This window comes from Podarcis melisellensis (genome assembly GCF_964234715.1).
Source record: "Podarcis melisellensis genome assembly, chromosome: 5".
NCBI lineage: Eukaryota > Metazoa > Chordata > Lepidosauria > Squamata > Lacertidae > Podarcis > Podarcis melisellensis.
In genome coordinates, this window is record NC_138537.1 from 77,437,315 (window position 1) to 77,448,231 (window position 10,917).

Below are 10,917 nucleotides of genomic sequence, written 5' to 3' on the forward strand. Positions count from 1 at the left end.
CCAAGGTATGGCTTAGCATGTCATCCAAACCCAAAATTGTGGTTTAACTCTCTCTCTTTTAAGCATGACCTACAGCCAAGATTTTTCCTATGGCTGCAGGTTGTGGTTGAGGAGGTGAGTCCTTCTGATATCTGATCCTGCAAACCAAACTTAAAGAGACCAACCACAAATACACTGCATTTATCTGCTTCAAAAAGTCAGGATTCATTTCTTATTCCTGAAAATTTTATCCAATTTCTTTTTTAAACTAAAAAAAGTTTTGTTTTTTTTTAAATTCTCCTTTTTAAAACAACGACAACACCAACACCCAACTTTTAAAGTTGGCTAGTACAAAAATCTGTGCCTTTATTTGCCTGAAATTTGGCATACTCCGTCCACTCTGAAGGGGCTATTATGCCTGCAAATTCCACCCAATTCTGTCAAAAGACAAAAAGTAGTCAGGTTAGATGAGTGGAGTCCATCCAGAAGGCTCTTCATTGAGAAGGCTGTAAGCTGAAGTTCAGATATTTACCACATGGGGCAGCCACATGCAGATCCTAGCAGATCCTGATTCATCAAGCAGCCAGGAAAGCTGGCAGGGTGGAATGCCGCAGGCTTGAAATGGAATCTGTGGGGAATTCAATAAGCATAGGAATAAATCTCATGCATGATCAGTGCTGAGTACAGCTGAAGCCTGACCTGGAGCCTTTCATAGTCCTATTAGGTCATGGGGAAATAATGCCTGGGTATGTAGAATTATGCTGGACCCTCCAAGGGCATCATAGCTCTGGGAACAGAGCCTTTTGCACTGGTTCTGAGTGGTTCAGCATGATGGGGCAGCAAAGCAGAGTGCTAGGGGTCATTGGTTCTAGCCCTGAAATCCTCCGATATGGAAAAATGAAATGAAATGAAAATAGCCTAATAAACCATTCCCAAATTATTCTTCTGCTGAGCATGAAAATGAACATGCTTCTCTTTCATTCTGCCCACCCTGTTGCACAGGTATGATTCAAAATGATTCATGTATTTTTATTATTTTGAAAAAAAGAAGAAGCAATAGTTGCTCCAGGCGCTATAACGGCTAATTAACTGGGAATTATTTCACTTTGACAAGTCTGTATGACGGGATACTCACTAATGGATACGTTCAAGGTGTTCTGTTCTTTTCCTCCCCTTCCTAGCCGTAGTAGAAAATAGTAATAATGGAAAATAGCAGCCACTTAACACTCCCTTAAAAAGAAAAAAAACAGCCTAGTTTTTAAATTAATTACACATGCTCATACACAGAGCTAATGGCATAGGAAGGCTTTTTGTGCTTTTGCTTGAAGTCTCAGGTTTTGTGAATTACTAAGGCCATACAGAGGGGCAGCTAAGACTATTCTAAGACTGGACAACACTGATATCTTCCAGCACTCAATGCTTTAAACAGGACTGAATTCCCTGTCAGGTTATCTGCTTCATACAGCTTTTCTGGATTTCAGCTCCTGATGCATATATTTCCGTATTTGTGTCTGCGCTACACGGACAATTGTCTTTTCTAATTAATGATCTGTACATGAGTTAAGATACATCCACTATTTATTTGGTGTATTTTCTCTCCCTTATTTGGCTCATAGCATCCCCAGCCCCCCTAAAGACCTGGGCAAAGGAACAATCCCTCAGCTGTTTTTATTATAGATATCTCTCATTATTACTGCTGGCACTTATGTTTGCTCTACTGGCAGGAGATATTAAGGGAGGTAAGGGGAGAAGCTGTTTCCTTGGTGTTTAGCTTAATTGCACATCTGTGTTTTGTGCTGGTGGCCGAATGACCTTGACTTAACTTCTAGCATTGTTCATCTCCTTTGAGCCATTATAGTTTACATGCTAAATCACCATGCTGTTATTTCTGATCGTAGAGAGGGTGCTAATTTTGGTTTATATTACACACAGTGCCCAGAGATGCCACATTTCTGGAAACTGTATTGTCTTTATGGTCTTGTGAAGAATAATGAACACTAGGGGAAATAATCATCTGCAGATATAGCGGTGTGGAAAGTTATTGTCAATCTTTTGTTTTAGCCATGTAAATTTCATCTGCAAGCAAAACAAAAATGAGCACCCTTTATTCACATTAATCTCTTCCTATATGCACCCCAGAACATAAAAAGAGACCATCTTGTCCATCGCCCCAAGGCACTTCCAAACAACCTGTTTCTTAAGCATTCATCCTGAGTGGCTATTTAATGAACATTCATCCTGATTTTTTCATGATTTTAGGTGATGCATTAAACCAAGCCTTATGAGGAATGGTTGAAGGAACTGGATATGTTTAGCCTGGAAAAGAGGAGACTGAGAGGAGATACAAGAGTCATCTTCAAATATCTTAAGGGCTGCCATATGGAAGATGGAGCAAGCTTGTTTTCTCCTGATCTGGAGGGTGAGACTCGAACTTATGGCTTCAAGTTACAAGAAAGGAGATTCTGACTAAACATGAGGAAGAACTTTCTGTCAGTAAGAGCTGTTTGACAATGGAGCAGACTCCCATGAGAGGTTGTGGACTCTTGCTCCTTGAAGGTTTTTAAGCAGAGACTGGATGGCCATCTGTCATGGATCCTTTACCTGAGACTGCAGGAATAATTGGGTGCACTCTTCCCACCTTGGATCAAATCTATGCTTTCAGGTGTCATAAGAAAGCTGCAGAGATAGTGCAGGATAGTGTGCACCCAGGAAATGATCTCTTTCAGCTTCTGCCTTCTGGAAGAAGGTACAGGGTTATAAAGACTAGGACTAGCCACTTGAGAAACAAGTTTCTATCCAAATATGATTTTGGTTTTAAACGCAGTGTAAGGTAGTCTCTATGGGAGTATATTGTATTTAATTATGGGGTATCAGAGCTTTTAGGGGGTTAACCAGGCTGGGATAACTGGGATAGCAGGCTTGTTGGTTTTTGAATGTCTGATGTAGATTTTTTCAATTTTATTGTTCTGTATGGGACAATGACAATAAAGATTATCGTATCGTATCAATTCGACTAGATGACCCTTGGGGTTCCTTCCATTTCTACAGTTCTATGATTCTGAGTGCTACCCCACTTTCCAGTGCATTTCCCCATCACATTCCTTGTCACAAAACACCTGATCTTTGAGTGTAGAGTGTACAAAACTTCCCAATGTGCTATAACTGTGCAACCTGAATTTCCAGGACATGATTGAATCCCACTTGAAAATAGCAACAGTCTGGAATTGCCCGTCTTCTCACACCAGAAGCCCATGGGAAGTCCACAAGCAGAACATGAGTGCAACAGCAACTTCAGTTATTCCCAGAGTCCCTTACCTCTCTCTATCCTTTTCTTCTTCCTGTCTCTTGTCTCTTTCCTTGCTCCTTAGGAAAAGGGCTTGCCTTTTCTTGCTCATGAAATTCTGCAAAGCATCACGCGCTTCCACTGTGAAGGTATAAATAATATTGGTCATAGGTGCCATATCTCAATAATGATGGTATGTCTTTGATGCAGCCTCTAATACCATCACATACTGGAAACAAAGCAAGAAATAAAAGAGCAGGACAAATGACATGAACTCACACAAAGCCTGTCCTCTGAAACGGGAGGCTTACCAATTGAATTCTCGCTGATTCCTTGGTGTCTTCAATCAAGATCACATTACTCGGTCAGAAGGTTACATGTGGTAATAGATGCAAGGAAAAGATGCAGTCAGGGTGACAGAAAATAGGATAAAGCTGTCTTGGAACCAGAAGTCAGAGTACTGATGGGGGCTTCTGTAACTAAATGGAGAGAGAGTATCTGTTTGGGGGTATTAAGACTAGGACAGACAGCAAAACCAAGCTGCCTGGTTATTCTGTTATCTCTCTCTATAATAGACAGGTATTGATTGTCATCTCTTTGTCACACTCTTGCATCACAGTGCAGCATAGGTGAAATATATTCCTAGGACAGGACCATACCAATGCTGTGGTAAAGGCTATGCAGCCAGAACTAGTGGCTTCCTTTTTCTTTGTCAACATGGGGCATGATGAAAATGCAAGCATCGTGAAACTGGAAGATGTTTCCTCTCCAGTTTTGCTCAGCGTGGCAATGGGCCAACTGGTTTGATAAACCCAGAAGATAGCTTCTCCTCTCAGGTTGGTATCTGCAGTTTTTTAAAAGGGTTTCATATGTTCAAAAATATAGTAAAGGTTCACTATCTATGCTAGCATTTGATTGACGTTGGACAGAAATTGAGTTGAGAAACAAGATTAAGGGTACATATTGATATAGGAATGTATTAGATAAAATGTTAAAAAAAATACAATAATAAGAGTACATTCATTTGTAAAAAAAAAAATATACAATGAGATTGACAGAAAGTCCATAATGTTGGTACAAATATTATTTTGAAATGGCTTTATGTCTTTGTTTTTCTTTCTTTCTTTCTTTCTTTAGGTACATAAATTTGGTATAGAAACTTTGTCTACATGTTGGAAATTATATTATAATATGTCCTGTAATGTAATATGATGATGTATACATATGTGACATAAGAACGTGTGTGTGTGTGTGTGTGTGTATGGTTTCATAAACTCGGTGAAGTGTTTTTTATTTTTAAAAGAAGTTTAAAATTGCACTTGGTGCTGGGATCATACCAATTTTGCAACAACATTTGGGTTCCTGTCTCTAGGCCTACGGCATTTTGAGTTCTGGCAGATACCTCAACTTTATTATTAAGACGTGGCATGTAAATTCACCCAGACAAGCAATATTGGACTTTATCCCAGACTAGGAAGAGGGGCAGAGCGGGCTGTCTATGTAGCCATAGTTAATATGCAGGTGTGATAGCTGGAGTGCTAAACCTTGTTAGAGAAAAGACCTTGGGGGTGAGATATGGATCTTCTTTTTCAGCTTATTAAAATGGTGTCTGTTCTGGTTTGGCACCTGAGGCTGTTTGCTACTCTCTGTCTATGTGTGTGGGTCTGCATAGGTGTGGATTTTTGAGAGGGTAAATGCACTTAAATATTGCAGAGCTTATAATTCTGTATGGACAGTAGCCATTAGTCATGAAGTCAGCCAACACATCTACAGGCACATCCACAAAATATAGTCCTTCCCCACACTACCCATCTCTCAAGGGAATAAAACAGAATTATTGATATGGTGTTTACCAGCAAAAGAAGAGATATATATCTCTAGATACCTTATTGGACATTATTCAAGGCTGCTGAGATAATATATATTTTTTAGAACAAGGCATGTAGCAGTGTCACTCAGCTAAGTTTCACTTGGAATCCAGCTGCATAATGTAATCAAAGCTAAGCCTGAAGTATTCACCTTAAAAATAAAAAGAACGTTTTTATCAGTACCAAAAACGCCTTCCCTCATTCGGCAGTTTTTGGACACTCCTTCTGAAAATTTTCACTGATTTCTTTTTAAATTGCCCTCACTTGCCCTCACTTCCTATTCCTACATTTGATCTTAGCGCTGTCATCCAGTAGCCAAATCGGATGATTTATTTACTGGCATCTGGCAACAGCATCCCATCAGATGCAACGTTGTGAGATCATCCTGATTTCTATATGATCCCCGGTCACATGTGCTGCTTTTTTTGAAAATGATATAGTGAACCTTTCAAGCTGCAGAATGAAATAATGTATGTGACCATTGCCTCAGGGGTAGCATGAAAGTTTAAGCATTATATTTTATAGTGAAGCTGCAAATATAGTTTTCTCAAGTATTTGTTGAGGACTGTAGTACTCTTAAGGAGATCATGTGAAATCAATTATTAGTTTAGTGGTGAAATACACAAACATGCACAAAAGGGCAAGGACAGCAAATGTAACCTTTGAGAATCACTGCCCCATTTGTTCGGAAGATGTATGAACATTTTCTACTAGTCTGCACCCAGGGACATAGTTCCTGAGAAGTCTAGAAGGGCCATCCATTATGAAGACCTTTATCAAGCATGCTAGTGTTTTTGCAGGCAAATTAAGGAGCAATCATTTTGCCAGCCAACAACTAGGGATGGGGATAAATTCAATTCAATTTACCTTTATAAGCAAACCTACCCAATTTTCACTTTCCTAGGCAATACACAAACTGAAACACAGCCTTCCTTTGACATTTGCACTTCTCTGAATTTTTCAGAGCTGTTCCCCTGCCAAATAATGTGTATAAAAATTCATATACTAAGGTAAATAAAAATAGCATTGAAAAATGCATTACATAAGGTGAAACTGGACAAAGGCATAGATTAGGCAAAACTGCACACAAAAGATGTGGCTATTAGGAGAAATTTGCACTACAGTGCTGCGGAAATATTTTTCAGGATTTCTTGATTATCTAACAAAAGCTACTCTTCACCTGCCACCCCTTCTGGTTCCACCCCTTACCTGCCATACTATGACAAAGTTCCATTCCTGACCTGGCAATGTGCTCCAGCTCTATCTCAGAAAGACCCTACCCAGGGACTTAATACAATAAATTAAAAGATTGAAAGTGTTTATGTGACTTCTTTCAGGCAATATAGTATCTCCCTCCTAGAGGAAGATCCTAAGCAGCTGCCAAGCACATGATTTTGCCTGGAAGGAGGAAATGAAGCAGGATAAAAAGGTAAAGGTACCCTGACCGTTAGATCCAGTCGCGGATGACTCTGAGATTGCACATTCATCTCACTTTACTGGCCAAGGGAGCCGGTGTTTGTCCGCAGACAGCTTCCGGGTCATGTGACCAACATGACTAAGCCACTTCTGGTGAACCAGAGCAGCACACGGAAACACTGTTTACCTTCCCGCCGGAGTGGTACCTATTTATCTACTTGCACTTTGACATGCTTCCAAACTGCTAGGTTGGCAGGAGCAGGGACCAAGCAACGGGAGCTCACCCCGTCGCGGGGATTCAAACCACTGACCTTCTGATCGGCAAGTCCTAGGATCAGTGGTTTTGACCACAGCACCACCCACGTCCCCCCAATGAAGCAGGATGTATATCCTAAAACGGTCTTGTAGCAAACTTCCACTGATCAGCAATAAGAATGGACAATTTTTGCTTAATTCATCCCTTGCACACTGCTTGCAAATTTCTAAACCTTTTGATCAACTAAAAAAATAGTCCCTCTCTTGCAACACTAGCATTTGGGGTCACCCAATGGAGAAGAGGATTGCCAGTGGGTTCAAGACAAAGAGAAGTGCTGCTCCACATAGTGCATACAGTGGTACCAAGGTTAAGAACTTAATTCGTTCTGGAGGGCCGTTCTTAACCTGAAACTGTTCTTAACCTGACGTACCATTTTAGCTAATGGGGCCTCCCATTGCCGCTGCGCCACCGCTGCACGATTTCTGTTCTCATCCTGAAGCAAAGTTCTTAACCCAATGTACTTTTTCTGGGTTAGTGGAGTCTGTAACCTGAAGCGTCTGTAACCCGAGGTACCACTGTACTGTAATTAAGGAATTTAGTACCTCGAGAGTTTAAGATAGTCACCATCTTAACTGACTAATTCATAGTCTATTAAGAGCACCTAGTTCTTCATGGTTAAACTGAACTTCCATTTTCAGCCCTAGTATAATTGTAATATAGTTTGCTGGTAAGGACAAACAGCAAGTGATGCCCTTCACCTTCATGCCTGGCTTGTGAGCTTCCAGAAGAACCTGTCTGATCACTGTTGGGTTTGGAACTTGGTTTGAACTGTCACAGCAGTTCTTATGTTAAAGGAACAGCAGAATCCCTGATGCCATTAGGATACCAAAGATGGTCAAATAACAGGAATGGAAAGAAGTTGTTAGGCTCAGAAGGATAATCTGCAGCAATGTGTCAAATCTGAGATGAAGAGGCCAAGATAAGATACACCTGCAGAATCTTCTGGTTTTGTCGCTATGAGGATACAGGATGATAACATAACCTGTTGACCTCAGGAAAACACAGACCTCACAATGGTGGGTGAGAGAGATATTGAATGCCTAAATGAACCTGAACAGAATATAATATGAACAGAATGGCAACTATTCACTACCGAAAGGTCTCCCCTCAACAAGGACAAGTAGCCAGAGGTTGGGGAGGGAATCTGTCATAGCAACTGCCTCCTCCTCTGGGTGAGAGAACTGACTGCTGTGACAGAACTCTGTAGCTGCTACTTGACTCCAGTGTCCAAGTCTGATCATAGCCTGACCCATTTCCCCATTTGTAAATTGGGAGGAGTAACCTACCTCAGAGGTTTGCTTGCAAAGGCAAAACAAATCAAGGTTGGAAAGCACCTCCCCAATTAAAATCCTTGTTTAGGGAAGCTTTTAATGTTTGATGCATTACTGTATTTTAATATTGTGTTGGAAGCCGCCCAGAGTGGCTGGGGAATTATTATTATTATTATTATTATTATTATTATTATTATTATTCCGTCAAGTAGCGTTGACATGTTCCATTTTTTGACCAGGGCCAACGTTGGTGTGGCCAGGCACCTGTCCAAGACCCATGCTCCTGCAAGAGTCTCCTTCCCTTTAATAATGCCGCTTGTGGACCTGCCCCTTGTCTCTGGTTCATGGGGGGAAATGGTGGAAGGGAGGAGCACAAGCAGCAGCCAATAGCAAGTGCTGCAAGAAGAAGTGAGGACTCCTGAGGGTTACTTGACAGAACTGGATTTAACAAAGTAGAACACTGATCTGTTTTAAATGTATACATGGCCAACAGGATTCCACCACAACACTGATAAAAGCCAGTTCCCAAAGTTCCATCTGTGGAGGCTGCCCTCAGCCATCCGCCAACATCCTGCTTTCTTACTTACAACCAGGCTGGGATCTGGCACTGGCTGTCAGCTCCCTCCTCCTTAGTATAAAAGTCAGCAGGGAGGAGGATGGAGACAAAAACAAGGATTAGCCTCTGATTTGTTGTGTTGTCAGCTACTGTTGCCCTCCCTGCTTCTGCCCTACCAGTGCTCAGGACCGCAATACCTCAAGGACCGCCTCTTTCCATATGAATCTATCCGGACCCTGAGATCATCTTCTGAGGCCCTTCTTCGTGTGTCTCCTCCTTGCAAGGTCTGGAGGGTGGCAACACAAGAACGAGCCTTCTCTGCAGTGGCTCCCCATCTGTGGAATGCTTTCCCCAGGAAAGTTCACCTGGCGCCTTCATTATACACCTTTAAGTGCCAGGCAAAAACGTTCCTTTTTAACCAGGCCTTTGGTTGATCTGATTTACATCCTATGCCCTTTTAAAATGTGGCTCTTTTTTTTGGGAGGGGGTTATTTGGTTGTTGTTTTTATTTTGATTATATATATTGTGGTTTTTATGTTGATCTTTTCTGTGAACTGCCCTGAGACCTCCGGGTATAGGGCAGTAAAGTGGTACCTCAGGTTAAGTACTTATTTCGTTCCGGAGGTCCGTACTTAACCTGAAACTGTTCTTTACCTGAAGCACCACTTTAGCTAATGGGGCCTCCTGCTGCTGCCTCACCACCGGAGCACGATTTCTGTTCTCATCCGTAAGCAAAGTTCTTAACCTGAAGCACATTTCTGGGTTAGCAGAGTCTGTAACCTGAAGCGTATGTAACTGAAGCGTATGTAACCCGAGGTACCACTGTATATAAATTCAAAAAAGAATAAGAATGCCAAATGGATACCACCCACACTGGCTCCATCATATTGTACCTTCAAAAGCACACACCTCAGAAAAGTATTTCCTCACCTGTATTCCTACAACCTGCAGGCCCTCAATCTTCACGCCCACCTCATTTGTCATAACAACAGGCATTTTGATAATGTGCTCCCAAAGTACTATGGGAATGTTACAGTGATTCTTTCTCTATAAATCAAAGTTATAATTAAAGGAGGGTGAGGGGGAACGGAAATGCCTAACCGAAGTTCTTCGGCTGTTCATCAAAATTCTGCAAGATTCAGATTACAGGAACTCTTTATCAGTTCTTAAAATGCTTGCAACCCCTCACCTCATAGCCTGAGGGTGTACAATGTAAAACGGCGAGAACATTCTCGGTGCATTTCCGTGCTCTTACACGGCATTTATAATAACAGAGGCGCAAGCAATCTTTATGTAAGAATATGCATTTTGTCTTGATGACTAGGGGCAGGTGAAGAATGTTACAGCTATGAATTTAAAGCATGCACACAATTCTGGAGTCTGCGGTGTCTGGATTACTAAACATCTCTAAGTGCCTTCGGGAAATGCATGGAGGTGGGGTTGCTTATGGCAGGGCCATTCATTTATTTTCAAAAATAGAAGGTGCCGTGGCAGACAAAAATAGTCATCCATCTTCCTCTCTATTCCAGGAACAATGCCCTGAATCTGAGGCCAGAAGGCAAGGGCCATGGTCCAAGACACACATCCATGCCTGTAAATAAATGCATTTGAGTCAAAAGCCAGGATGCCTTCCTTTTTGCAATTGTTGCCCCTTGGAAAATATCAAGGAGTTTTATTTCTTAGTCCCAGATTATAAACATGGGGGGGGGGGCAAGCCAATAGGATGCATGTTGCCTCTCAGTATACAAGATGAATGTATGGCAGAGATGGTCAGGCACCAGGCTTGTGGGATCTATTTTGTTCCTTGCTAGAACCTTGGTGACCAGCATCAGATGGAAATGAGTGGCAACTGAGTGGCTGGTGGTACAGGAGGCACAAAATGGCGGCTCGAGGATGGGGCCTGCTACCCCATGCTTCCCATGGGCCATGTACCAGGATAGCTATGAATACCAGAACCATTTCTGCAGGTGTGGAGGGAAATTTAGCCCACAAAAATGAACAAGCAATACTGCATAAAAACCTGGTCACAGACAATGATTATGTGGATTTTACAGGCCCAAGTTCAGCTATATGCAGATAATTCTTTTTCTCATGTTTTTACTTGGGACTGTGAAACAAGAGGTAGTCTGAAATCCTTATGGAACTAGCACAAATCACTCTGAGATTTACTGATGGATCCTGAACCATTTTCTGCCTATCCCAGGTCTATGGCTGCCAACCAATCAGAA

The 10,917-nt window shown here is 41.7% G+C and overlaps 2 long non-coding RNA genes across 8 annotated transcripts; one reads left to right on the forward strand and one right to left on the reverse strand.

The window, feature by feature from the left end:
* Positions 1-328: 328 nt before the first annotated feature.
* On the reverse strand, positions 329-7,871 carry LOC309371188. 7 transcript variants are annotated; one of them, XR_014168855.1, is made up of 6 exons: positions 7,464-7,567; positions 6,016-6,104; positions 3,574-3,741; positions 3,295-3,403; positions 1,115-1,209; positions 329-607 (listed from the first exon to the last, which is right to left on the reverse strand). It is a non-coding gene; the product is annotated as an uncharacterized lncRNA (long non-coding RNA). The 7 variants fall into 7 exon arrangements; XR_014168856.1 differs by having other exon boundaries at positions 5,998-6,104; XR_014168858.1 differs by having other exon boundaries at positions 7,427-7,554.
* LOC309371248 lies at positions 7,754-10,307 on the forward strand. Its single transcript, XR_014168967.1, has 2 exons — positions 7,754-7,882; positions 10,219-10,307. It is a non-coding gene; the product is annotated as an uncharacterized lncRNA (long non-coding RNA).
* Positions 10,308-10,917: the final 610 nt, after the last annotated feature.